Below are 26,797 nucleotides of genomic sequence, written 5' to 3'. Positions count from 1 at the left end.
TTTTTTTAAATTTGCAAATAGTGAATTCTGTGTTCCCGGAAGTGCTGATACATTTAATTGTCACGCCTCTCTGAGGTGTCCTTATTATCTGTTCCATTTCACAAGAACTGTGAGTGCTTAAGCAATTTGCACAAGCTTACACACCAAACAAATGGCAGACAGTACTGAGGCCCAAGCAGTTGACGCATGATTCCTGCTTTACTTGAGTATTTTGGGGGAGGGTACCAGGAACTCCTGACCTCACACTTACCAGGCAAGCACTTGAGCCACTGAGCTAAAACCCAGCTACAATTCGTGCTTTAAACCCCAATTCTGTACTTGCATCTCAAAAAAACTTGAAAAAGAAAGTTGCTTTGGAAGGATATAGTTGTCCTGCCTGATGCTGCTTCCACCACTATTAGCTAGGATAGTTTTAGATGGAGTTTGTAAAAGAAGATCTTTATCAGGCCTAAAGCAATCAGTACACTCCCTCCCTCCCCACAGGGAATGCTTTGATGATTGCTGCGGTTTGGGTGTGTCTGCTAAAGGTTCTTGGGCTAAAGCTTGGTCCCCACTGTGTCCATGTTGAAAGGTGGTGGGATGTCCAAAGGTAGGGCCCTAGCCAGGCTTGGTGGCACACACCTGAGATCCCAGCACTTGGGAGGCTAAGGCAGAATAGTCACTGTGAGTGCAAGGCCAGCGTGGGCTACAGTGAGACTCCATCTCAGAAAACAACATTATCATCATTTGCTTAAACCGCAATAAAATACCCCATGCTAAGTGAAAGAAACTTAAGAAAATTCATTTTCCTATAGTCCTGGAAAGACCAGACAGGTGAGTCCAGGGTGCCAGCTCCTGGCCATTCTCCAGTGACAGCTCGCCCTTGGGCTGCAGATGGCCTCTCTCTGTAAGCACAGAAGGAGAAAGCCAAGGTGCTTGCGAAGGCTCTCTGCATCTCCTCTATTTTGGGGGTCTGTTAAAGTTTGAATCTGGACTGTTCCCTGAGGTTCACGTGTTAAAGGTTTGAGTCCTAATGCACTGTATTTGGAGGTGAGGCTTTTAGAAAGTGAATTAATTTATTGATGGGTTTATAATTTGAGGCATTATTGGAAGGCTATTAGGTGACAGAAACTTGGGCTTAGGGGAAGGGAGTGTATCATGGAGACAACCTTAGGAACTGTGTCTTGTCCTTTGCCCTCCCTCTCAGCAATTTCTGCTTCCTGGCTTCCTTAAGGTGAGCAGCTTCCCTGCCCCAGACCCTTCTTCAGTGAAGTTTCTGCCTCACTACAGGCCTATTGTGGAAGGTCACAAAGATGATTGGGTTTATGGCAGCTCAAATGGCTCTACTTGGGCTAGGGATATAGCTCAATGGCCCAGTGCCTGCCTGGCAAGCATGAGGCCTTGAGTTCAATTCCTGGTACCTCCTCCAAAAAAAGTGTCTAGTTAATACAGCTTAGAGCTGGCTTTTGTTGCCAGCAACCCAAATCCCACAGACTAAACAAACAATTGATATTGGGATTAAGAAACTGGCAACATCTCATGGGGAAAGAAGAGGCAGTTTGAAGTGTTTGGTCCAGAGGCTGGAGAGGGACTGAGTGGTGAGTGATTTCCTCTAATTCTGATACAACAGGTGGTGAGCTATGGAATGCAGATGATCTGAGTTATCACCCCTTGAGAGAAGGCTTTAGGGGTGCAGCAGCTGCTGCAAAAGACAGACACTTAGAAGGGATGAGAAAACTGACATGAACTCAGCTGACACTCTTCTGTTGGCACTGTCATTGGTCATTTTGTTCCCTGGGGGACTTTTGTTTTGTTTGAAACAAGGTCTCACTGTTCAGTCCAGGCCGGCCTTGAAATCACTATGTAACCCAGGCTGGCCTCAAACTCATAGCAATCCTCCTGCCTCAGCCTCCTAAGAGACTACAGGTGAGCTCCACCATGCTCATTTTAGGGGACATTTTTGGTTGTGACAACTTGAGGTGGGTGCTTCTGGCATCTAGTGATAAGAGGCCAATGGTTCTGCTTAACATCCTATATCTATATACTGACAACCCCTGCCAAAAAGAACTGTTCCCATTTAGATTGAGAAATCTTGATTGTGTGGTCCACAGGTATCATCATAGCCTGGGAGATTATAGGAAGTTGAGAGTTGAGATTAGAAGGCCTCTCCTAGATCTACTGAGTTAGAACCCACATTTAACATCCTCAAGCGGCCCAAATGCACAAAAGCATAAATACTACTCTACAGGACTTGGGGGACAATTTTCACACCCAGGCTAAATCACAAAACCAGAGCCCTTGAAGTGCAGGTTCCCTGTAGAAAGGAACAGTTATAATAATAATGTGTTTGCATCCCGGGGACCTCAATCTTGTTTTTCCTAAAGAGATCCACAACCACTTCCAGGATAACTCTGTTTTCATGCAGGCACTTGTGCCACTGAGCTAAATCCCAGGCCCGATAACTGTGCTTTCAGGAAAAGGAGACATTAATTACTGATTCTGAGGACAGCATCTGAGGATCCAGAATACAACTGCAGTCAGGGTAGGGTTTATGGGGTTGAATAATAAAAGTGCTTTTGGACTTGGGTCGTTTGGTGTTGGATCCGGGGTGACTAGCTTGCTCTAGGAGTGGACATTCTCAGTGCCTGGTAGGTCCCTCCTATTCTGGCTTCCTTATTCTCCAAGGAGCTTCTATGGTAGGCATAGCTAAGCAAAAGCCATTGTCCTCCTTCCCCTACCAAAGCAGGGAAACTGCATCCTTGGGAAAAGGCAGAGATTAGCAGCATGTTGGAGATGGGCAGTATCTGTACTCCCTCTGGGAAACAGCTCTCAAGTAACTGCGGGACACCAACTGACCATGTGACATGACAGGCTGAGGGTAAATTGGGAGTCATCTAACCCCCAGCCAAGAAGCAGGAGAGGAGTGGCCAGCCCAGGAGGCAGGAGGCAGTTGTGTGACCAAGTTACTGCCATTCCCAGATCCTTGGGCATCCAGTGACCAATTCCTTGAGGAAGGCAGAGGTCAGGCAGGAACTCTTGTGACACTTTGGCATTAGCTGAAGTAAACTGCTTCAGGTTGATGGCCTCATGGGGCTCTGAAGAAGAAAATAAACAGACTTTTGGATGAGGAGAACCTTGAGCAGTACGCTTTTAGTAGGACACATTTTTCTGGCAGTACATAGAGCCTGAGAGAAGACTCTACAGGGATCTGATACCCAAATACTGAAAAAAACAGTTCATCTGACTGGTTGGCATAATGGACATTAATTGTTTATATCGCCCACCAAGCAGTTAACAAGTAATTCCTGCTTAATTTAGTTGTATATGCCTGAAGTCCCAGCACTCAGGTGGCTGAGACACAGAGATCTTGGATTCCAAACCAGCGTGGCTACATAGCAGGTTGATATTGTTGATAAGTAAGTAAATATCTGTTTCCCATGTGCAGCAGTGTTCACTCAATCCTGCCCATGTTGACTTTGTGAGAATGACTCTGCCTTCCATCATGGATTCTAGCTGGAATATACTTCTTAGGTCACAGTACTTAGGCCATGCAGAGTCTATGACTCCAGATGAGCTAATAAGAATCAGGCCGGTGAAGTCTTAGACTAATAGGAGAAAAACACACTCCCTTTGCATTTGGAATTATGATGATACATGCAAAGTCAGGAGTAAATTTCCTGCCATGGAGAGGTATGAACCTGTTTGAAACTAGAGCAAAAATACTACAGACTAGAATTGAATCAAGACAGAAATTAGATCCTGTTTGGACTCATTTGTATGAGTGATAGATTTTTTTTTTCTTCAGTCAATTTTAGATTTTTTTTGGACCTCTTACAACTGAAAGATGGTTATTCTTTATTCTGTACTAGAGATTAAACCCCCAGGATCTTTTTTTTTTTTTCATTTTTAACTTTAAAATAAGATTTTGTTAAATTGCCTAGGCTGGGCTCAAACTTTCCCTCCTGCCTCAGGTTATAAAGGTTTAACTTAGAATATATTTTTTAGCTTTACACTGATGCAAAAAGCAATATGCATTAAGTACAAATAATTGAGATCTGAATTTTGATCTTTTCGAGATGTATGGTCAGCTCTCCATTATTATAACAAATACCTAAGATAATCAGCTTATAAGGGACACAGGTTTGTTCTGGCTCACAGTCTCAGACTGTGCTCACTTGGCTCTTGCTTTTGGTCCTGTGGCAAGACAGCACATCGTGGTAGGAGTGCATGGCAGAATAAACTTCTCAGTAGCCAGGAGCCAGAAACAGAGAGGAAGGGGCAGGGTCCCACAGCTCCCTTCAGAGGACACAACCCTAGTGATTTAACTTCCTCACAGCCCTACCTGTAAGGTCTGACCATCTCTTGATGGTGCCACCGGCTGGGACCCAGACCTTTAATTAATACATGGGCCTTTAGGGGACATTAGTGTTCCAAACTACAGGACGTTGGCTACTGATGGGCATTATGTGACATGCCTGCAATGCTGGGCAGTCTCGGCAAGCTGCAGCTCCCAGTCAGCTGTGTGATGAGGAAGGAAAATGGACAGTCCATGAGGTGCTCTGTGACCAGCACAGTGCTCCATGATGTATGTATCTGCACGTCCCAACATGTCTTCAAAATGCCCTTTCCTGTGTGTATCGTGAGATACCCACCACTAGATTAGGAAATAGGATTTGTGCTAGACGATTTTACCTAACTGCAGGTTAAAGTAAGTGTTCCAAGAGTGTTTAAGGTAGACCAGGTGAAGCAGTGATGTTCTGTAAGTTTTATTAAGTGCATTTTGGACTTATGATACTTGCAACTTATGATAGGTTTATCAGGAAATAGCCACATCAAATTAAGGATTATCTGACCAGATGTGGTGGTGGATGCCTGTAATCCTAGCATTTGGGAGGCTGAAGCCGGAGGATGACTTCAAGTTTGAGGCCAGCCTGGGCTATGAAGTGAGTTCAAGGCCAGCCTGAACTGAGTAGTGAAACCTTATCTTAGAATGACAACAACAACGACGACGAACAGGATCATCTATAATCAGAGACTTTGAAAAGCAAGATAGAATGATTGATGTTACAGGTGGTTTGGGGAAAGAGTTCATGTGTAGCTTTCTTGGGATGACTTTAAAGGCTCCACTGTTGAGCAGGTTTTTCCTGCCACCACGTTGCTCGTCTGTCTACCTCTCCTGCTGCGTCCCCATGTAGCTCACTTGTTGGCATCAGTTACCTCACAGACTATCCATTTTCAGATCCATTTTCCTTCCTAATCACACAGCTGACTGCCCTGGCTAGACTCGCAATGGTGAGCCTTTTAGAGATGAGCACCCAAACTGCAACCCAAAACCCACTTATTTATCTGAAAGTGCCAACACTGCAATTAACCTGAATACTGAGGTTTTAGTTTACAAAAAAACAACTCCTACATTAAAATCTTTGGCTTAAAAGAAAAACAAATAACTTGCATGCCACAGGTTTGGCACCATTAGGCTAGACCATACGACTTTCCAGCGTGTCACCCTGCTGCCAACCCCAACCCTGTTCACTTCCTGCAAGACTTTGACTGTCCTGGCTTCCCATACAACACTGCTCCAATCAAGAAACCCACCACACAGAAGTTACCAGACTGCAAATTAGAACAAAGAGGCACCATTACACACCCATCTGAATGGCTAAATCCCGAACCCCAGTAACAGCATTTGGACGAATACAAGGATGGGGAACAATAATAAACCTTATTTATGTTTGGAAATCTCATTCATCACTAGCAGAAATGAATCCTGATGCTTAGAAGTTACTCAAATGAGTTGAAAATTCATGTCTACCTAAAAACCTGCTCTAAAATGTCTATAGCAGCTTAATTGCCAAAATTTGGAAGTGGCCAAGATGTTATTCAGTAGGTGAATAGATAAAACCACAGTAATTCATAAAAAGGAATATTATTTTTAAAAAGCAACGAGGGCTGGGCATGGTGGCACACACCTGTAATCCTAGCACTTGGGAGGCTGACACTGGAGGGCCACTGTGTGTTCGAGGCCAGCCTGAACTACATAACAAGACTCTGTATCAAAAAAAAAAAAAAAAAGCCAAAACAAAACAAAAATATCTCTCCCATAAAGAGAAAGAAATGAGCTATCAATACACTAACAGACATGAAGGAACACATACAGACAAATCAAAGAAGCCAATCTGGAAATCATGCTGTATGATTTCAACTATGGTACTTGACATTCTAGAAAAGATAAAACCATGCAGACAGTAAAAACTGCTGGATGCCAGGGACAGTGGAAGCAGGAGAGAGGAATGCACAGGTTAAACATAAGGCATTTTTAAAAGCAGTGATGCTAATCTGTAATAATGCTTACATGGTCCCTCGCATTTGTTTAAAACCATAAAAAGCTAGGTGTGATGGCACAGAATGGTGATCTCAGCACTGGGGAGCCTGAAACAGGTAGATCACCAGGAGTTTGAAGCCATCCTGGACTGTCCCACAGGCTGTCCTATATAGGCATAACATCTCAAAAAAAAAAAAAAAAATACACACACACATATATCAGTATTGTGTGGAAATATTAAACTGCTCCAAAATAATCTACTCAGATTTGTAGAGCTGGGGATGGGAGTGCACACCTGTAATTCCAGCACTTTGGAGGCTGAGACAGGAGGACTGATGAGTTTGAGGCCAGCCTAGGCTACACAGCAAGTCCAAGGCCAGCCTGAACCATAGGGCAAGACTTTGCCTCAATGATTGAGTGACTGAATGAATAAACAAACAAACATCTTAAAAAGCTGGGCCTGGTGGCTCTCGCCTGTAATCCCAGCACTCGGGAGGCTGAGGCAGGAGGATCCTTGCGAGTTGGAGACCAGCATAGGCTACAAAGTGAGCTCAAGGACAATCTGAATGGCACAGCAAGACCCTGCCTCAAAAAGACAAAAAACAAAACAAAACAAAAACATCTTTTGGCCGCCCAGGGAGGGACCCATATGCCATTTTTCTTGAGTCCCATTGTAACTTAAAGGGAAACTTTCACCATGTCCAGAGCCCTTGATGTCCTGCAAAATGAAGGAGGAGGATGTCCTCACATTTCTTGCTGCAGGAACACACGTAGGTGGCACCAACCTGGATTTCCAGGTGGAACAGTATGTTTACAAAAGGAAAAGTGATGCGATCTGTATCATAAATCTGAAGCAGACCTAGGAGAAGCTTCTGCTGCCAGCCCAAGCCATGGTCGCCGTGGAAAATCCTGCTGAGCTACGCCTGTAGCTGGCCGTCTCACTCCCGGGACCGTCGCTAACCAGATCCACGCAACCTGCCGAGAACCGCATCTTCTGGTGTTACGATCCCAGAGCCACCACACACTCCTCACCGAGGCTCTTAGGTCAACTTGCAGACCACTGCTCCGTGTCACGCAGATTGTCCTCTGCGCTAGGTGGACATCGCCATCCTGTGCAACAATAAGGCGCTCGCTCGTGTGGTGGATGCTGGCCCTGGATGTGGTGGCATGCGTGGCACCACGTCCCGTGAACACCCGTGGGAAGCCAGGCATGATCTCTACTTCTACAGGGATCCTGAAGAGGCTGCTGAAAAGGCTGTGACCAAGGAGGAATTTCAGGGCAAATTGACTGCACCAGGGATTTAGCTTAGTGGCATAAGTCCCTGCATGGTCATGAGTTTGATTCCCACTACCACACACGCAAAAAAATCATAATCCTGGTGAGGTGGCACACAGCTGTAATCCCAGCACCTTATCCTCCTTGAGGCAGGAGGATTGCCACAAGTTCAAGGCCAGCCTACTCTACAAATTGAGACCCTGTCCCAAAACAAAACATGAGTTTGCTCTTGATTGGTGGCCCAACCTTACACTATAAGACGTACTTCTTTTCCTGCTTCTACTTGGCCCAAACTCACTCTGCAAACCTATTTTTTTCTACCTTCAATAAGGTTTTGCTACCATTTAAAATACATACATAGGTGTATATGAGTGTATGTATATATGTATTTGCATTGAAAACTTCACTGATTAGCAACAATTACATTTAAAACCTGAGGGATAAACCCAAACACGGTTGAGTGCTAATGTGTCTACCACTAGAATCCAAATGTGAACACAGTAACATAGTCAGTGGTCATTACTATATGATTTAGGCAGCTGAGATAAAGACTGCTGCCAGCTTCACCTCTTGGCTGAAATTACACTCACCCTGGGCAGAGAGCATGATTTCCTCCAAACCTACCTGACTGCACACAGAAGATTGGGGAGAGGGTTCTTCTTACCCCGCCCTTTTTTTCATTCCTTTTCTCAAAAACCCATTAGTCTGAGTTTTCCTCTTCTGTGTGTGTGGAGGGTGGGAGGGTATGGGACTGGAGATGTAACTCAGTACTTTTTTTTTTTTTTTGTCTTTTTTGAGACAGGGTCTCACTATGCAGTTCAGGTTGGACTTGAGCTCGCTTTGTGGCCCAGGCTGGTCTCGAACTTGCAACGATCCTCCCACCTCAGCCTCCCAAGTGCTGGGATTACAGGCATGAGCCACCACGCCTGACTTGTTTCGTTTTTTAACGAACGCACAGCCTTTTGAGAACTCAGTACTTTTGTACTGACCTATATTCCCAGCCCTTTTAAAATTTTGAGACAAGGTCTCAGTAAGTCATAAAATTCCTGCACTGGGCTTCAACTTTTGCTCCTCCTGCATCAGCCTCTTTAAAGTGCTTAAGTTACAGGCATGTAGCACCACACCCAGCTCCACTTACATCTTTTATCCATATATTATTTTCTAACATGCATTGATCATTTGGAACATTTTGAACGGTGAGCTTTGCAGATCTTCCAAGTGCTGATTTATTGCATTATATATTTAAAAAATCATATTGACTTTGGTAACTCATATCTTTTAAAAAGTGTGATTGGTAATTGCCAAGCTCATAGTAGTAGATACAAAGTTTCAAGTTTTTAAATGGTTCTTGAAAGTTTGAGTTGTTTCATCATCCATAAAATAGTGTCAGTGATTTCTGCTAGTGATATGCTCACTTTGTTCACTTTCTCAAAAATATCTGCAGAATGCCTACATCTAAACAGTTTGTCCACCAGTCATTCTTTCAGGTAAACATATAGTTCAGCCTACAACTCAAGCATCCCACAAGCGTTTCCAAGAATCAACTATTGCATTTTGGTGTGAGGTAGAAGAAACTTATGCATACTTCTCAGTTTGTCAAATTAAGCAAATATTAAAGATGAGTACTCAAGTACTCATTTGTACTTCACTTCATGCATGTAACTTTATTTTTGAGACAGGTCTTACTATGTAGTTCAGACTGGCCTTGAACTCTGTAGCCCAGTCTGACCTCAAATTTGTGATCCTCCTGCCTCAGCCTCCTGAGTGCTGGGCTTATAGGTGTGCACGAGGACACAATGCAGTACCTTAAATCGGGTGTGATGACTCACGCCTGTAATCCCAGCACTCAGGAGGCAGAGGCAGGAGGATCTTTGCAAGTTCGAGACCAGCCTAGGATACAAAGGGACGGCACTGCGAGACCTTGTCTCAAAAAGACAAACAAAACAAACAAACAAACAAAAGCAGCACCTTTATATGCACCAAGCATATAAATGCATGGTGCATATAAAGAAACTACATTTGCATGGAATCAGAAACTCTACATTTTTATTCAAAACGTAGTTTAAGGATAAAAGAGAAAAGTAACATTCTATATTTAGAGAACTTGCATTCATCTCTCCTTTACCGGGAGAGAATGCGGGCACTGGGAGAGGAAAGCGATTTAGGTGAGGGCAGAATGAAGTCTGCTGTCATGGGGACGCGTTCATCCCAACACTACATCCCGCCCAACGTTGGAATCCACCAACAGTCGCCAGCACTTAAGAGGTTACCAAATTAATATTTGTTGAGTGAAAAATACAATAAAAGGGTGCGAGGAGGCAGTGATGCAAAAGGGGAGGGGAGTGCAAGGGACCCGGGATCTGTGGCACCTGCGCGGCGCTCAAACCGCCGGTGCCTCCCAGAAAGACGCGGACTCGGAAAATGAAGTCTGGGCCCGCCCACGACTACTGAAACGCGGAGGGAAGGGCAGGCTGCACTTCCCTTAACGTTCCCTAACGTGGCTTAACGTTCCGTGCTATGCCCAAGTGCAGCCATATGAAAGCCTCCGTGGGCGACCCGGGGAGACACCCTGCCCTACCGTAACGCCGACCGCGCACGCCTCACGCAACCCCGAGGCCGCGGAGCGCCGGGGACCGCGCACTGTTACTTGGCAATTAAGACGCTAATAAGAGACGGGGCGCATGCGTACTGGAGGTTCGGGCCGCAGGCCGGAACCCGGCGCAGGAATGCGCAGGCGCATTCAGTTTTTGATGGCGGTGGCTTCTAACTCACACACCGCCCTGCGCGAGACCCTAGAGTGTGGGGGCGGGGCCGCGATGATGGCATCACGTAAGGAGACGGTGTGAGAAGCCGCATCCCGTGGTGACCCAGTGGCCTAATGGATAAGGCATCAGCCTCCGGAGCTGGGGATTGTGGGTTCGAGTCCCATCTGGGTCGTACCGTGATTTTTTTTGAAATTGTGTTCCAAATAGTAACGTTAAAAAAAAAATAGTAAGATGTGTCTAAGCTTTTGAAAAAATAAATGAAGGCTATATCTCTCCCGAGAGAGAATTCTTTACTGATTTTAAATCACGTTTCCTCAGCTTTATTGAAGTTTGACAAATAAGAATTGGTACTGGGTTTTTTTTTGTTTTTTTTTTTTTTTTTCTTTGTACCAGGGATTGAACTCATGACCTTGCTCTTGCCAGAAAGGTGCTTACATCGCTGAGCTAAAACTCCGGCCCAATAAGAATTGTATATATTTAATAATGAGCAATCACTTTGCTTAACTAATACTGATTTGAAATTTTTGTTTTCTCTATAATAATGTTTCTCTATACTGATTCTTTTCAGTACTGATTATTTTCACTTTTTTTTCAAATCCATTTTATTCATAGATAAAAAGAAAAAAATTACAACAAAATTTTAAAGCACGTCAATCAGGCGGTAGCAGTGGTGCATACATTGCGCATTGTCACCCCAAATCATTCACCCAGAGCACAAGACATCTGCCTTCACTTGTCTGAACAATACCAGCACAGATCTTTCTCTTGAGCAAACTCAGAGAAATCAGTAGTATAACTACCTGAACTAGTTTTATAAATATACATACATATATATGTGTTTTTTTTCTTTGGCTTGTCACACTAATGGAACAATACAGTGTTTACATGTTTGTATCTTATTTATGTCACTAATGAGTATGTTCTATTTTCACTTCTGTATTTCTATTTATTTCATTTTTTGCATTGCCAGGGATGAACCCAGGACTATAGCGATTTTTAAAAGAAAAAAGCCTTTGGAAGCACAAACTGGCTACTGGACAAAGGCACAGCCCTTTTCTTGATCCTTTTCATGCTGAATTTTGCCACAGGCAGCTACCCTCAAACACTTCCTCCCCATCTTACCCCTGCAGCTGTATGAGGACCCAACAGATTTCCAGTATTGAGGAGCCTTTACAAAAAAAAGTAACTGTGCTGTTTCAAAGTACAAACTTAGAAACATCATTTATAGCTTCTGTACTCAAAGTATTAGGTAGTGCAGTGGGAACATATGTGTGTGAGACCTCAAATTAGTGAGAACAGCCAGACATGGTGGCACATGTAAGAGGCTGAGACAGGAGGATCTCCATGAGTTCGAGGCCAGCCTTGACTATATAGTGAGTTCAAGGCCAGGCTAGACTATGAAGCAAGACCCTGCCTAAAAAAAATAATTAAAAAAGTGAGAGCTACAGAGGTCAAACTGTTAAGACCTGTTCAGTGACTGATATGAAGAGTTTAAACTCTTGCAAACTTGTAGAGAAGAAATGTGGCTGAGTCAGTTTCTATTCCTTGAAAGCTTCTGGACATGAAGAAGGTGTGGTAACCTGGAGAGGAGTATGAAACAGAACAGGTTCTACTAGTGGAAAAGCTAATAGAACCCAAAGGCAGTATGTTTGGTGTCAAGCACTAAAACTTTCCTAAGTACTAGACTTTAGTTACTAGCTATTAGAACTAAGCTATGTAATACTAGTTTAGTTAGTGTACAGTGTTGATTTCTTACCCAACACACACACACACACTCCAAGGCTGGGGATTGAACACAAAGCCTTTGCACTGAGCTACACCCAGCCTCTTAATTTTATTTTATTTTATTTATTTATTTATTTATTTTTTGGTAACAGGGTCTCCCTAAGTCACTAAGTTCCTCAGGCAGGCCAGGATTTAGGATATTCCTGCCTCAGCCACCAAGAGTACTAAAATTGCAAATGTGCCCTGCCATGGCCCACAGATTTCTTTTTTTTTTTTTTAACTGGTACCAAGGATCAAACTCACAACTGCGCACTTGCAAGGCAGGCGCTTATGCTGCAGAGCTAAATCCCTAGCCCCGGCCCACAGATTTCTTAGTCTTGACAAATGATCATAGTGAGGTAAGATGTGTCAGTTATGGGAAACTGAGCTATGGATATTCAGAAATTTTGTGCATTATTTTTGTAACATTTTTGTAAATCTGAAATAATTCCAGAATTTTAAGATAACTGTGTAAAAATAATTATCAAATGGCTAAAGGGAATTTTAACTAAAAGATTGAGAGTGTAGTGCTGATTTTTTAAGCCAGAAAGCATTATCTAAAGGATTAGGGTGTGGGTGTGTGTGTGTGTGTGTGTGTGTGTGTGTGTGTGTGTGTGTGATTTCCAGCCTCATTCTGGTATCTCAGATTTAGGACTTGATTACCACATTAGGTCACTGTATACAGTAAGCACTAAATAAAATCTGAGCTGCACTGTCTCTTGCCTATTTGTAATGAATTTAATAAACACCTTGCAGTCCTGATCTTACTCAGACCTGAAATTCTTAACCAGTCCTTCCTTCTTTTTTTGTGAGTCTGGGGATTGAACCAGCCTTTTATGTACTAGGCAATCACAAGCCACGAAGCCACACCCCATGAAGCCACACCCCAGCCAATCATGTCTTTCTTTTCTTTTCTTTCTTTTTTTTTTTTTTTTTTTGTTTGTTTTTTTCTTTATCGGTACAGGGGATCAAACTCACAACCACCTGCTTGCAAGGCGGGCTGAGCTAAATCCCCAGCCCCCAAACATGTCTTCTGAAAACACACTGGTGCAGCCTTCCTGGAAATCTCTCCTTCTCGGTGCCCTGCGGCTCCTCACCGACCTGGACCAGTTCCCTCACACTACCCACGGTGCAAACACTCTGCCAGAGTGATCACAGAACTCAGTGACCACCAGAGAGAAGACACAGGAGGCAGAAAAGAAGATCTAAGATCTAGACACCAGCACATCAAAAGTGACCCCAAAAGCAAGAAGCTCAGTGGCTGCCGGATCGAGATGGCTCCGCTCTGGTAGACCACTCTTTTAAAACCAATTTGAAATATAGCTGATGCTGGTCTCAAATTCACAGCAATCCTCCTGCCTCATCCTCCCAAAACTGCTGGGTTTACAGGCGTGCACCACCAAATCCAGCTATTTAAGTGTTTTTTTCCCAAGATAAGGTGTTGGTATGTATATCAGGCTGGCCCTGAACTCACTAGTGGTTCAGACTGGCCTCGAATTTGCAGTCCTTCTGCCCCAGCCTCTCAAATGGCGAGATTATGGGGTGTATACAACCACATCTGGGCTTCAGTTTGAATATTTTAAAATGCATTGCTATGGTTGAGGTGAGTTACCCATATATACCCATAGATATCCTGATAGTTTTGCTTTCTTTGGGTGTTTTCTTTTTCTTTTTTCCTTTTTTTTGTACCAGGAATCAACAGGACCAGCTTGTGCCTGTGAGCTGTACCCAGGCCCCAGGCCTCTGGCTTTTAAGTAGGCCCGTTTTGCTTTCCCAGGGGACATTTGGTCATGTTTGGACACTTTTATAATTGGCAGCACCGGGAAGAGGGGACACCACTGGCATCTGCAATCAGAGGGTGAGGGTGACGCTGACCATCTGGCAAGACAGGCCTGGCACAGTGGCGCACATCACGGCGAGTTCAAGGCCAGCCTGAACTGCGGAGAGACCCTCCTGTCTCCACAGCAAAACAAACAAACAAAGAATCTGACAACACCTGGGGCCTCCCACCTCCACAACAGGAAACGCTGCAGCCCCAAATGCCCACAGCACCAAGATGAAGATGCTGCTGCCTGGCGGCCTGGTGCGCAGGGAGCACATGGCCCTGTCACAGCTGCGCCACCAGAAAATACCCCGCGCAGCCTCCATGGCCCCTGCTTTCTTTTTTTCTTTCTTTTTTTTTTTTTTTTTTTTTTTTTTGTCTTTTTTTGAGACAGGGTCCCACTATGCAATTCAGGCTGGCCTTGAGCTCACTTTGTAGCCCAGGCTGGTCTCTAACTTGCAACAATCCTCCTGGCTCAGCCTCCTGAGTGCTGAGATTACAGGCATGGACCACTACTCCTGGCTATCTGCCTGAATTTAAATGAAAGAATTTTATTCAAACACTTCCAATAACTACATTATCCATATTCTTCTATTTCCTAAGGATTCTATCTTTGAGTTTAGGTATAATATAGTTTCCCCATAGGGGAAAGAGATTTCTACAAATAATTGGATTTATAGTCATGTAATACTAGTGAATACAATTTGTTAATATTGACTTTTTTGGTACTGAGGATTGAACTCATGAACTCATGCTTTCTGGGCAGGCAATCAGGCCAGAAACCTTGGCCCTGACAGGCTGGTCTCATGAGTTTAAAAAATAACTCTACTGGACATGGCAGCTCATCCTTATAATCCTAGCATTTTCCAAGGTTGCAGCAGAAGGATCAAAAGTTCAAGCCCAGCCTGAGCAACTAACTTAGTGACTTAGCAAGACCCTGGCTCAAAATGAAAGATTAAAAAGAAAAGGCTCGTGCAAAGACCCTGGGGTCAGTCCCCAGGACCATGAATGCACAAATCAGTAAAAATTTTAAATGACTATCAATATGTCACATACATACAAAAAAAAGTGACATGAGTATGCAGTTCAATCAGCGTGTTCACAAATGGAACACACATGTGTAGCCAGAATGCAGCTCAAGAAACAGGGCACGGTTCATGGTGGTGACTAATTCCTTGTTCCCTAATCAGCACATCTTTCCGGTGACACATGGTCCTTGACTCCTTATTGTTTGTTTTGATTTGCTTTATTTTTATTTTTATTTTTTTATCGGTACCGGGGATTGAAGTAATGACCACACACTAGCAAGGCAGGCGCTTATGTCGCTGAGCTAAATCCCTAGCCCCTGATTTGCTTTATTGAGAGGCAGGGTCTCACTATGTAGTCCCAACTGTCCTGGAATGTACAATCCTCTTGTCTCAGCCTCCCCAGCAGTGAGACCATAGGCCTGTGCTGCCATGGCTGATAATACAGCCTTGTTTTTTTTTTTTTTTTTTTGTCTTTTTTGAGACAGGGTCTCCCTAGGTAGTTCAGGCTGGCCTTGAGCTCACTTTGTAGCTTAGGCTGATCTCAAACTTGCAACAATCCTCCTGCCTCAGCCTCCCAAGTGCTGGGATTACAGGCATAAGCCACCACGCCTGGCTTTTTTTTTTTTTTTTTTAATGAGACAGGGTTTAGGAATGTAGTTCTGGCTTCCTCAAACTCACTCCATAGTCTAGACTAGCCTCAGACTTTCAATGATCTTCCTGCCTCAGCCTCCCGAGTGTTGGGATCACAGCTGTTCACATTGCTTTGGCTTATTTTTGTACTTGATCATTTTGGGATTTTAGTTACTTGTGTATTTACTTAGTGAGTTGAGACAGGTCTCACTACGCAATTCAGACTGACCTTAAACTCACAGAGATCCTTCTGCCTTAGCCTACCGAGCGCTGTGATTACAGGTAAGTGCCCCCATGCCAGCCAGAATTTTGGTTTGGATTTTTGGTTTGTTTTTGTTTTTTTGAAACAGGGATTACTATGTAGCCCAGCCTGACCTCAGACTCACTATATGACCCAGGCTAGTCTCCAACTAGGGGCAATCCTCCTGCCTCAGCCTCTCAAGCACTAAGATACAGGTATGCAGTACCATATCTGGCCAAATTTTAGTTTTTATTTTATTTTTTAAGAGTAGGAAAATTCATTGAGGATTAGGAAATGGGGAGTGGTACTAACTTTAAGAGAAAGGAAGGGCCCCACATTGGCTGCCCAAATTTTAGTTAAAAAAATTTTTTTTTGTCTTTTTCATTTTTACCGGTACCAGGGATCGAACTCACGACTGCCTGCTTGCAAGGCAGGTGTTTATGCTGCTGAGCTAAATCCCCAGCCCCCCCCTTTTTTTTGGTCTTTTTGAGACAGGGTGTCGATATGCAGTTCAGGCTGACCTTGAGTTTGCTTTGTAGCCCAGGCTGGTCTGGAACTCGCAAAGATCCTCCTGCCTCAGCCTCCCGAGTGCTGTGAGCCACCACACTCGGCTCTAAATTTTAGTTTTTAAACACATGGATAAGTTTTTATTATCTTTGTCTTAGCCCAACTTTCCAAAACTCATTTAAGACCGTCACAAAGTACACCAGAATGTATATTAAGATAGAATAATGTTAATATTGAAAATTACACTTTAAAATTTACCAGGTTTACATACTCTTAAGTGAAATAAATCAGACATGCATGTGTAAATACCACAGTTTCTGTGGTGTGAGAAAACAAAAGTGTAAATAGGGATCAAAATGTACAATAGATACTGTGAAACAGGAAGAAAATGTTCAAGTGGATGGGAACCAGGGAGGGGGAGTGGCAGAGGAAGGAAGGGAACATGGAAATGAAGCTTTTGTAAATGAAGAGGGGAGGAGAAGGGTTGAAAGGAGTGGAGGGGAAGGGAAGAAAGAATCGGCATCCATCATGTACAGGTACAAATTCCTTGTAATGAATGTGATCATTTTTATACCTAAATTTAATTTAACAATAAAAAAATAAATTTACCAGGTTCCAGCTTTAAAATTGAAAGAGTTTTGGCCCAGACAGGACACTGTAGCTGGTAAAGCCTCAGACGGAACCAAGGCGCTCCATCTCCCCCACCCCTAGGATTTACCTATGCACCAGACCAGTGCCAATGAGATACCTGTGCATCACTAATGCCCCCCTTAGGTTCCACCCCCAAACCTAGGCTACTTATATGCCTCCACTCCACGTGTTCCACGGAGAGATCGCCAACCCCGGGGGGAGATGCCACGCCCCAGGGGATTGGGGGTGTCTCTCCCCATATTCTCAAAATAAAGATCATTTATATTTCATACTTCTTATCTTTTTCTCTGCCACCAGTTCCCCAAAGTTCTATCATATGGTTCCCTGACCGGGATCGGCAGACGAGAGACTCCTGGGGCTTACCCAGTTTGACTCTCCTGCCGTTCAGGACCAGGACCGGACTGCATCCTGCATTAATTCCTCACTTCTACACTCGGGAGCAGTAAACTTGTCACTGCCGATTTGCAAACAACACCGACCCAATTTACCACAGGTGAGCAACCCCCCGGCCAGGCCCCAGGCAGGTTTTCTCCCCCTTTCCGTGGGTTTGAGTGACTCTCTCACGTCCTTAGATAGCCCAAGGCAGAGTCTTCCTGGGCCAGCCTGTGTCCGCACTGAAAGACTCTCATGTACTTCTGAGCTTTTTAAGTAAGTTCTCAAGGGCAGAGCTATTACTAAACCCACGTGAAATCCACTCATATATATAGGTGAAGGCCAATTATTAAGAGCTTTGGAACCATATGATATTGATCAGTCTAGAATAAAAAGAGACGACTTACACTTAGTAGACCCCGGTCTGTTGCCTCATCTGGCTATAACTCTGTGGGCTAGACCCCACACCAGATTTTATCTTTTATTTTATTTTATTTTATTTTTTTTGGTCTTTTTCCTTTCTATTGGTACTGGGGATCAAACTCATGACTGCCTGCTTGCAAGGCAGGTGCTTATGCCACTGCCCCCCAGATTTTATCCTGGGGACCACTTCCTATCCCCCCAAAAAAACCATACCTATCTATGGCTTATCACACTGATGACTGAAAGAGTTTTGGCCCAGACAGGACACTGTAGCTGGTGAAGCCTTAGAGGCAGAACCAAGGAGCTCCTATGTCCCCCACCCCTAGGAATTTACCTGTGACTCCATCTTCCCCGCCCCTAGGAATTTACCTATGGTGCCAAACAAAGACCAATGGGCTACCCATGCATCCCTAATGCCCTCTTAGGTTCCACCCCAAACCGAGGCTACTTATATACCCCGCCACGCCACGTGTCCATGAGAGAGAAAGCCAGACTCCAGCGGTTGGGGGTGTTTTGGTTTTCTCTCTCAGCGTTCTCAGAATAAAGGCCTCTTTTGTTTTATACTTCTCATCTTTTGGATATAACATTGTCAACAACAAGTTTGCAAAACTCTCTATCTTTAAGCCTTTGTTTGGGGAACGTGTGTCCTTTCCCCACCAGCGTCCCTTTGTTTCCTCACTCCGCCATGTGCCAACCCATTCCCCGCCGAGATGGGAGGTACACCCAGTGTTCCCCCTCTCTTTTTGTTTTGTCTTTTTCGTTTTTTATCGGTACCGGGGATTGAACTCACGACTGCCTGCTAAATCCTGCTGAGCTAAATCCCCAGCCCAAACAGTGTTGAGAGATACGCGCAGGCCCTCCCGCCATGTGCTATGTGCCGCCATGCCACCCCCGGTACCGCCTCTGCCTTGAGTGTGTTTCTGAGGGCAGCCCAGCCTGCCCTGTGTGCCGGTCCCAGCACTCGCCCCACCCTCACTCTGCGTGCCCCGCCCCACACGGCACATGCTCTGCCGGCGCCGGACCACAAACACTGATAAACAACAGCTCAGGGGAGATGCTGTTTTTTTTTTCACATTCTCAAACCATTTAATCAAGGTTAAATAAGCCGACAATAGACAAGACTTTGGCTGATAAACCGAGAAGTGGCCACCTGGTAATTTTACCTGCCTTGTTTATCAATTAAAGCCTTCAGTAATCTCCTGTTTAACAACTAAAATAAGGAGGTATTTATGAATTCCTTTTGCTGTATTGTCACTGATCTCCTGTTTAATAACTAAAATTAAAAATAATTATAAATTCCTTTTGCTGGGAACCACTAGCTCTTTTCCAAGACAAGGGTTGTATGATATATGCAAAACAGCAAACTGACACTGCGGCAGAAGCCAAACTTAAACCTTTTCCCAGCCTATCTGCCTGCCCTGGCTCAGCCCTCCACCAAGCCATAATTAACTATATTCAATAACACCGTAGCTGATTTCTCTCCTAAATAAAAAGGTAAAAATTAATTAAGCAGGCCATCCTCTAAAAATCAGATGGCATTAGACTTTTTTTTTTGTCTTTTTCCTTTTTATCAGTACTGGGGATTGAACTCATGACTGCCTGCTTAAAGGCAGGTGTTTATGCTGCTGAGCTAAACCTCCAGCCCTGGCATTAGACATTTTAATAAAATAAAGAGATACTCATATATATGACATAAATAACATGTCCGTTCCTAAAATTCTCTGAACCTGTCCTCTTTATGGGAAGTCATTACTAATATATAAATATCCTGTTGATTATATTTGACTCCTGCATACTAACTTAATTCTACAGATACCTTCTCCTGTAGTCCAGATCCCAAACAAAAAGGCAAAACTTGACCTTCAAACCTCATAGAGACCTTACTATGGTTTTTCATGTTTTCAACAACAGAGATAACAGTGACACTTGGAGTTCTGAGACAGGTAAACCGATACAAGGTGGAACTGCCTGGCCCCCCCTCCATGGACCATGCTCAAATGCAGCAGAAGACATTGGGCAAGAGAGTGCCCCATCCCAGCGTTCCTTTGAGACCTTACCCCAGGGCTACTGGACTGTCCTAGCCACCAGAGAGTGGATAAGCCATCCTAAATTCCAGCCCTCACAGGAAATGCCAACACTGCCAGATTCATCACTGACAGATGTGTTTGGACTTGTTGCTGAAGACTGACGGGGCTCAGGGCCAACAACAGCCACCTTATGGATGTCCGTCTCAGAGTCCAAGTCCCACTAAAATCTCAGGTAAGACATTCTCTATACTTGTGGACATAGAGGCCATGTGTAGGGTTCTTCCTGAGTTTTCAGGCTGCTATATTAAGTCTTCAATCTCTAGGGGGTATTAAAGGTCAACCTATGCCATTTAAAAAAAAATTTTATTTAAGGAGAAAAACAAAAAAAAAAACAGAAAAAGGGTACAAGTTATACAGAATTTCATAAAAAATAAATGGTAGGAAATCACTAGTTGATAGATTACATATTGTCATCTTAGAAATAGTTGTTCAAGTTACAAAATTAAAGCATATAAAGTGGACATTCAAACAGTGAGACTGCAAACAGTTCTGTTCAATGATCCAACAAAACTCAGTAATATGGTTATCTATCTTATACACTTAAATATAGACACAGTTGTATCCTTTAGAGAACTTTCTTTTCCTCTCTTTTTTACAATAACAATTACACATTTTGGATTTTATTACTCTCACAGTTCTTATTACTGTTCTTGAAGAGAGTAAAACCAAATGTGACATAAAAAAACAGAGTCAGTCAAATCAAAAGAATGGACATAATACATAATGTAAAAACAAAATACAAGGTGATCAACAATGGTTACCATAATGCCTCTTGTTATCTTAAAAAGAATTGTCTATATCATCAGTTATAATAAAATTGAACAAAAGGGTAAAGAACAAAACCAATAAAACCAAAACATTTGGAGACATTGCAGGACTTCAAAAGAAGATTATAGTCAAACCAGAATGGGCGTCATAATGAATCTTACTGTCTTCACAGTTGTTGCCTATACTTTGGAACTTGGTACTATCAAGCAAAACAGAATAGAGGAAAATCAGTCAAAACAAGATGGTGAGAGCAATACAGGGTTTCAAATCAAGTTAATAGGAAATCAAAGTGGGTTACTATAATACATCCTGCTATTTTTAATTTATTTTTCCCTTATTAAAAAGATAAAAATAGGGGCTGGGGATTTAGCTCAGCAGCATAAGCACCTGCCTTACAAGCAGGCAGTCGTGAGTTTGATCCCTGGTACCGATAAAAATGAAAACGACAAAAAAAAAGAGAGATAAAAGAGGGGATAACAACAAAACAGCGCAGGTCAAAACATAACCATTTAAGTAAAATAGTATTTTAACACAAGATATCTTGACATAAAAGTAGTTACCATAATGTCTCTTTCCTTGAAATCTTTGAGTATAACTTCGTGTACTGTAGCATCAAACATATCAAGACAATGTGAAACCATTCAAGAGAATGACAGTATTACAGGGTATTTAGAATCAACTAACAGAAAATGAACAATGGTTTCTGTATAATCTCCTTGTCTATAAAAGTTTTTGTTTATATTTTTGTTTATATTATCACATATAATAAAATCCAATAGGATACAGCATGTTAAGACCTATGGAGACAGAAGACCAACTTGATGGAACTTCAAAACAAGAGGATATTAAATCAGCACTAGCTATTATAATGTCTTGTTTTTTCCAAAATAGCTGTTCCTACCATCTAACCTTCTCTGCCTCATTTCTGTTGAGCTCTTTTTCTGTCATTAGTTGTCAGTTTGTCTTCTTCATTTCTCTTTCTGCTCCATTCATTGTGGCCTTTCTGCCACTGTTTCTGGAATCTTGGTATTTTTTTTTAGAATATTCTGCAGTATTCTCTGTAGAGTTGAGTTGGTGGTTGCAAATTCCCCTAGTTCCTCTTTATCCTGGAAGCACCTTGTTTTTCCATCAATTTCTAGGGACAGTTGTGCAGGATATATCAATCTTGACTGGAGGTTATTATCTTTCAAAGCTTGAATTATTTCCTCCCACGCTTTTCGTGATTTGATGGTTTGTGCTGAGAAGTCTGCTGTAATTCTGATGGGTGTTCCCTTGTAAGTGATCCATTTCTTGTCTCTGATGGCTTTTAATATTCTGATCTTATATTGGATTTCTGGAATTTTGATTATTATATGCCTGGGTGTAGCTCTGTTTGGGTTGTAGGTGTCTGGGGTCCTGTATGCCTCATATATCTGAGTATCTTTACTTTTTGCTAAATTAGAGAAATTGTCTTGGATTATTTCTGTGAATAGCTTTTGTAGTCCATTTGTTTGTGTCCCTACTTCTTTTATGTTCCTAATTCTTAAGTTATAGATCCTATTATCATCTTCTAGTGTTTGTATTGTTACTGCTTGTTTCCTTGTTATTTTTAAGAAGTTTCTCATTTCATGCTCCCACTTTACAAATCTGTCCCCCAGTTCAGCTAATCTGTCCTTAGTTTCTTTCAAGCTGTTATGCCAGCTTTGGATAGAGTTTTTAGTTTCCTGGTAATCTCTTTGAACCTGCTTCATGTATTCTATGTTTTCTCCATCAAACAATTCTCCCCTTTTTGTCTGCCATTCTACCATCTGTTTTTTCTTGGGTGGTGCTTAGCATTTCTCTAACTATTCTACTTATATCTTGCCTTACTTCATTAAATACTTCTCTTTTGAACTCGTTTATGAGGCTCTGGAGATATCGCTTTATGTCTATTGGTGCCATGCCTGATACTGCATGTTTTCTGTCCTCCTTTGCATTTCCCTTTCCTGGATCAGTGTTCTCAGGATTGGGGACCGAGGACCCTTTCTTGTTGCTCCCTTTTCCCATACTTTTTGTTCCTTCCATACAAGCATATATAGGAGGCCCAGTTTCTTTCTTTGTCGGTTACAGTTTCTTTGAATATGCTGGCTAGGTGTTCCCGCCCACTGCAGTGTACTAGGGAGACACAGACCTGGGCAGCCTCTGCTGGGCCCGCCCCTCCAGGTCAACCTACCGAAGGCTTCACTGCTAGGGTGCACCGCCAGGTGCTGGCACCTGGTTTGGGCTAACCTACTGGGTCTTAGTCTGCGCTGTCACCCAGGCCAAGTGCTCCCCACCAATCCCGCTTGAGAGGGGAATATGTGACTAAAGTCACTGTAGCATCCTGTTCTGGCAAGTCTGCCCCTCCCAGAATGTCCTCTGTTGGAGCCTCCTAGTCTATGGAAGGGTCCCCGTTTCTCTCACTCACCGCAGGTCGATGCAGGGCTCCCCTCTAGTCTGGCTTTCAACTCGGTTCACCAATTCCCCACTCTCAGAGCTTTTGCGCCTCTGTCCCTACTGTGCCAATTCAGATGCAGCAGCAGCGGCAGGAAATTCAAATCGTGGTTTCTAGAGGTGCAGGTTCCAGCTTCAGTGCTGAGATTTTATCTGTTCCAGTCATAGTACTGGGACTGCATTTCCAGTTGGTTTCTCTCAGCTTAGTTGGTTTCTGGGTTGGCAGGGTATATCTCCCCTTGCTTAGGACTCCTCACCCTGCACCGTTCCTGGATTCTATGCTGGCTATCTCAGAGAGCCTCCGTAGCTGCTGTTATCTATCCTGGAAGTCAACCTATGCCATTTCTGTTTTGTTGAGGTTCCAGACTGCTTCTCCCCAATCCACCCAGTGGTGCCAAATCTTCCCTCCACCACTCACTCTGCAGTCCTAAACCTTAAAAATGCTTTTTATTCCCTTGTGTTTATACAGGTTGACACAGACACTGAGGTCTCAACAGCTTACACCTGTTATTGCTAGTAAACCTCTCCTCCATGATATTAGACTACCTCCTTCCTTTCTTGTTCACCAATTTCTCAGGCAACCCTGGTCAAGACTGGCAGATAAATTTTGTCTTCTCACTTTGTTTATACTTTTTCAGGATACATAAAAGCCTTTCACACAACCAGGGAGACTGCTGACATACTTACTAAAATCCTGTTACAGCAAATCATTCCAAGGACTACAACCAGGTTACAGCGACCCATACCTTATATTCTTGGCAACCTCAACAGTGATCAAAGTTGCTAGACTGCCATCCTGGTTTCACATCACTCAGGCTAAGCGGTGCCCTCCCAGCCCTAAATCTGATCATTCTGAGTGGTCATCTCATCTTCTGTCGCCCACCCGTCTCCATTTCACGAAGGCCTCGCAGCCACAGTTCACAGGCTAAGTCATGTTTTGTTGTCCACTTTGGTTCCTAATTTCTTACGTTCTATTAATGATCATTTCTACAGCAGGACTCTTGACAGTCTTTCCCAAAGACTCCCACATCATGCATAAGATAATCTTCATAATGTTCTATGCGATGACTGTCATAGTTCTTTCTACCCTCAGCTGTCTGGTTAAGCGTGACATCCCTGAAAGCCTAAGCCCTTACCTTCCCTATACTGGTACAGCCACTGCCTTCCCTGCTCCCCCTATTTTTTCCAGTTCAACTCCTGGACCAGAGACAAGTTGTTTTTTTTTGTGTGTGTGTGTGTTTTCCCTTTTTACCGGTACCAGGGATCAAACTCACGACTGCCTGCTTGCAAGGCAGGTGCTTATGCTGCTGAGCTAAATCCCCAGTCCCCCAGAGGCAAGTTTTACACACCTATCCTCTTAACTTTCACCCTTTCAGATGGGGGAGTAATCACCTCTCATAATTTCACTCCTTCTAACCTCACACTTATTTTTCAGAATTCTACCTCACCTTGATAATGATCCTACCTCAATGTCATCCTGATAAAATAACAGGTCTAAATCAAAGGCACCTTTCCCTCTACCTCACCTGGGTCCTTAAATATGACAGTGCCATGTCTCCTCATAACATCTTGTCTCTTTGTTTTTCCAGTCTAATGTACGTGAATTCACCAGTGAAGTTGTCCTGCCCAAAACACCTGGCACCAGCGTCTACCTGGGCATCAACCGTCATCCCATCATTCCCCTAGACTCTAGTACAGCGCCCCCTGCCAGCAGGAATCAGTAAAGAAAGAAATCTTCACCCCTTTTCATAATAATAATCATAAGATAGGATATGAAAGAGTTTTGGCCCAGACAGGACACTGTAGCTGGTAAAGCCTCAGACGGAACCAAGGAGCTCCATCTCCCCCACCCCTAGGAATTTAGCTATGGTGCCAAACCAGTGCCAATGAGATACCCGTGCATCACTAATGCCCCTTAGGTTCCACCCCCAATCCTAGGCTACTTATATGCCTCCACTCCACGTGTTCCATGGAGAGATTGCCGACCCGGGGGGGGGGGGGGGGAGATGTCACGCCCCAGGGGATTGGGGGTGTCTCTCCCCGTATTCTCAAAATACAGGTCATTTGTATTTCATAGTTATCTTTTCAGCTGCCGCTGGCCCCCCACAGTTCTATCAAAAATATCAGGAAGCCCCTGCATGGTGACAAACCCCTAATCCCAATGCTCTGGGTGGCTGGGGCAGAATTGATAGTTCAAGCCGGGCCTATGCAATTTAAAGATTATCGGGCCCTTATCTATCAATCAATCAATCAATCCCTATTCAGAAAAATAAAATACCTGGCAGCTGGGTGTGGTGACACACACCTATAATCTCATCACTCCAGAGGCTGAGGCAAGAGGATTGACAGGAGTTCAAGGCCAGCCTAGGCCACAAAGTGAGTTCAAGGGCAGCCTGCACCATAAAAAGGAGCCCTGACTCAAAAAGAAAAAAAAAAGTAGAAGAGAAAGAAAAAAAAAAAAAAAACATTCACTGAAAGAAAGATGGCCTCTTTAAAGAAATGGTGCGATGGCTGGGGATTTAACGTAGCAGCACATGCACCTGCCTGGTGCAAGATTGTGAGTTCGATCCCTGATACAAAAAAAAAATTTTTTTCCTTAAATAATGGTGCTGGAAAAACTGGCTCTACACTTGCCAAAGATTAAAACTGGACTGATGGCTTTCACCATGCACTGTTAAAATCGGAATGAATCAAAGATCTCACTATTAGAAACATTAAGTAGGCGAAACTCTTGTAAGACATTGGTGTAGACAAAGACTTTATGAACAAAACCCTGACTGCACAGGAACTATCACAAAGAATCAACAACTGGGATCCCACCCTCGTGAAAAGGTTTTACACAGCAAGAAAAACCACTAACAGAGTGTAAAAACCCACAACCTGGGAGAAAATGTTTGCAAAAGGGTTACTATTGAGACCATATAAAGAGCTCAAAGAAATCGGTCCTCCCAGATTTAAAGACCCAATCCACAAGTGGGCATCTGAGGTGAATACATACTTCTCAGATGAAGAAATATAAAATAAATATGTGAAAAACTTCAAATTCACTGGTCATTTCAAGAGATGTAAATTAAAAGAGCACTGAGATTCCCCCTCACCCCAGAAAGAATGGCCATCAAGAAATCAAGCAATAACAAATCCTGGTGGAGCCGGGCATGGTGGCATACTCCTGTAATCCCAGCATTCAGGAGGATCCTTGCAAGTTTGAGGCCACCCTGGGCTACAAAGTGAACCCAAGGCCAATCTTAATCACAAAGCAAGACCACATCTCAAGGGCCAGGGATTTAGCTCAGCGGCATAAGCGCCTACCTGGCAAGTGCAAGGTCGTGAGTTCAATCCCTGTTACCGCAAAAAAAAAAAAAAAAAAAAAAAAAAAAGCCCTCTCCACTGTTGTGGGAATATAGACTGGTGCTACCACTGTGGAAATCAGTAGGACTATAGGACCAGAGTGCCCGTTCAACCCAGCTAGTCCTCTTTTGGGTATCTTCCAAAAGACTTAAAAACATCATACCACAGTGATATCTGTGCATCCATGTTTATAGCAGCACAGTTTATAATCATCTTGGAAACAACTTAAATGCCAATCGGCTGAGGAATGGATAAAAAAAGGTGTGGTGTTTTTATGTGATGGAGTACTACACAGCCATAAGGAGTAAGTAAATGGATGCACCTTGAAACATACTCATTAATGAAATAAATAACACACACTCG

The 26,797-nt window shown here is 43.4% G+C and overlaps 1 long non-coding RNA gene, 1 other non-coding gene and 1 pseudogene across 2 annotated transcripts; all 3 read left to right on the top strand.

The window, feature by feature from the left end:
- The first annotated feature begins 6,998 nt into the window (after nucleotides 1–6,998).
- Nucleotides 6,999–7,606, top strand: LOC106026766 (small ribosomal subunit protein uS2-like; annotated as a pseudogene).
- Nucleotides 7,607–10,441: 2,835 nt separating this feature from the next.
- On the top strand, nucleotides 10,442–10,514 carry Trnar-ccg (transfer RNA arginine (anticodon CCG)). Its single transcript has one exon. It is a non-coding gene; the product is annotated as a tRNA-Arg (tRNA).
- Nucleotides 10,515–18,824: 8,310 nt separating this feature from the next.
- Nucleotides 18,825–25,040, top strand: LOC134474439 (uncharacterized). The gene is made up of 3 exons (XR_010045327.1): nucleotides 18,825–19,003; nucleotides 19,692–20,039; nucleotides 24,676–25,040. It is a non-coding gene; the product is annotated as an uncharacterized LOC134474439 (long non-coding RNA).
- Nucleotides 25,041–26,797: the final 1,757 nt, after the last annotated feature.

The sequence above is a fragment of the Cavia porcellus genome, unplaced genomic scaffold (genome assembly GCF_034190915.1).
Source record: "Cavia porcellus strain 051 isolate PalLab524CR breed Dunkin Hartley unplaced genomic scaffold, mCavPor4.1 scaffold_32, whole genome shotgun sequence".
Lineage (NCBI taxonomy): Eukaryota > Metazoa > Chordata > Mammalia > Rodentia > Caviidae > Cavia > Cavia porcellus.
Note: the sequence above shows the minus strand (reverse complement) of the source record. Positions and strands in the feature narration are given on the sequence as shown.